At 41.0% G+C, this 2,595-nt stretch overlaps 1 pseudogene; it reads left to right on the top strand.

The window, feature by feature from the left end:
• The first annotated feature begins 475 nt into the window (after positions 1-475).
• On the top strand, positions 476-1,752 carry LOC105720680 (60 kDa heat shock protein, mitochondrial-like; annotated as a pseudogene).
• Positions 1,753-2,595: the final 843 nt, after the last annotated feature.

Here is a 2,595-nt window from a genome sequence, read left to right as displayed (position 1 = left end):
TGACCTGCCTCGCCACGTGTGTGTCCTGCTGCCGCCCTGCAGAAATGCTTCTGTTACCCACAGTCTTTGCCAGATCAGACTGGCATCCACAGTCCTGGCTCCTCATCTCACTGGGGCTGATGCCAAAGATGTAAAATTTGGTGCAGATGCCTGAGCCTTAATGCTTCAAGGCCTAGACCTTTTACCTGATGCTGTAGCCATTACGCTGGGGCCAAAGGGAAGAACAATGATTATTGAGCAAAGCTGGGGAGGTCCCAAAGTAACAAAAAATGGTGTGACTGTTGCAAAGTCAATTGAGTTAAAGGATAAATATAAAAATGTTGGAGCTAGACTTGTTCAAGATGTTGCCAGTAACCCAGATAAAGACTTTGGGGATGGCACTACCACTGCTATTGTACTGGTACGCTCTATTTCCAAGTAAGACTCCGAGAAGATTAGCAAAGGTGCTAATCCAGTGGAAGTCTGGAGAAGTGTGATGTTAGCTGGTGGTGCTCTAATTGCTGAACTTAAAAAGCAATCTAAACCTGTGACCACCCTTGAAGTTGTGCAAGTTGCTACGATTTCTTCAAACAGAGACAAAGAAATTGGTAACATCATCTCTGATGCAGTGAAGAAGCTTGGAAGAAAGGGTGTCATCACAGTAAAGAATGGAAAAACACTGATGAATTACAAATTGTTGAAGGCATAAAAGTGTGACCAAGGATATATTTCTCCATACTTTATTAATACATCAAAGGTCAGGAATGTGAATTCCCGGATACCTATGTTCTGTTGAATGAAAAGAAAATGTCTAGTATGCAGTCCATTGTATCCACTCTTGAAATTGCCAATGCTCACTGTAAGCCTTTGGTCATAATCACTGAAGATATTGATGGAGAAGCTCTAAGCACACTCATCTTGAATAGGCTAAAGGTTGGTCTTCAGCTAGTGGCAGTCAAGGCTCCAGGGTTTGGTGACAATAGAAAGAACCAGCTTGAAGATACGGCTATTGCTACTGGTGGTGCAGTGTCTGGAAAAGAGGGGTTGACCCTAAATCTTGAAGATGTTCAGCCTCGTGACTTAGGAGAAGTTGGAGAGGTCACTGTGATCAAAGATGCTGCCATGCTCTTAAAAGGAAAAGAAGGGTAACAAGGCTCAAATTGAAAAACGTATTCAAGAAATTGTGCAGCAGTTAGATGTCACAACTAGTGAATATGAAAATGAAAAACTCAACAACTGGCACAAGTTTCAGATGAAATAGCTGTGCTGAAGGTTGGTGGGACACGTGATGCTGAAGTGAATGAAAACGAAGAGTTCCAGGTGCCCTTAATGCTACAAGAGCAGCTGTTGAAGAAGGCATTGTTCTGGGAGGGGGTTGTGCCCTGCTTCTGTGCATTCCAGCCTTGGACTCATTGACTCCAGCTAATGAAGATAAAAAAACTGGTATAGAAATTATTAAAAGAACACACAAAATTCCAGCCAGTGACCATGGCTAAGAATGCAGGTGTTGAAGGACCTTTGATAGTTGAGAAAATTTTGCAAAGTTCCTCAGAAGTTGGTTATGATACTATGGTGGGAGATTTTCTGAATATGGTGGAAAAAGGAATTATTGACCCAACAAAGGTTGTGAGAACTGCTTATTGGCTGCTGCTGGCATAGGCTCTCTGTTAATTAGATCAGATGTTGTTGTCACAAATTCCTAAAGAAGAGAATGGCCCTGGAATGGGCGCAATGTGTGGAATGGGAGGTGGTATGGGAGGTGGCCTGTTCTAATTCCTAGAAGAGTGCTCTACCTTTATTAACAAATTGTGAAAGGAAGCCCAGGGCAGTGTTCCTCACCAATAACTTCAGAGAAGTCAGTTGGAAAAAATGAAGAAAAGTCTGGCTGATGTTTGAGAAACCACAATAACCATCAGCTACTGGTTTCGGTTGACAAAATATATAATGGTTTAGTGCGGTCATTATTCATGCCTACAGGTAATTTATACTTTTGAATAAGACGTTGTACATTGCTGATGCTGGGTACAAGAGTCATGTACCAATGTTCTGCTTTCAACTTCAGTCACTGAGGCATTTGTACTACTATTCTGTTAACATCAGGATTTTAGTGCTTGACACCACCAGATGAGAAGTTAAGAGCCTTTCTGTGCAGAGTGAGAATAATCGTGTACAAAGTAGAGAAATATCCAATCATGTGAGAACCTTTGTGTGATAAGTTTGTTTAAAGTTAGAAAGAGGCAAACATCATAACACTTTACTGTAATTATCTCAGCATGAATCTCTTACATATGAGGAAAAACCCCCACATCGAACGCAATACAATTCACACACGTTAAGAAAAATAATTCCTCAGTGTTATTTATTATCTTGTCAATATTTCACATTGCTCCAGTTGTTCCAACGATGGCTTCATGGCGGTCGATTTTTCTGGATACATGTTTGATCTAGATTCACACATTGAATTAGGTTGTCGTGTTTCTTTGTTTGTTGAGTAAATATTCTTAAGGAAACGTCATGGCACTATGAGAAGGGCCTTAGTGGGGCTTAGAGTTTGAATTAAGAGACTGGTTGCCATCTCTTTCATGTGTGGCATCAATCTTGATTGATACATTCTTA

The sequence above is a fragment of the Aotus nancymaae genome, unplaced genomic scaffold, assembly GCF_030222135.1.
Source record: "Aotus nancymaae isolate 86718 unplaced genomic scaffold, 86718_ANA_hifiasm-v0.15.2.pri h1tg000090l, whole genome shotgun sequence".
Classification (NCBI taxonomy): domain Eukaryota; kingdom Metazoa; phylum Chordata; class Mammalia; order Primates; family Aotidae; genus Aotus; species Aotus nancymaae.
Note: the sequence above shows the minus strand (reverse complement) of the source record. Positions and strands in the feature narration are given on the sequence as shown.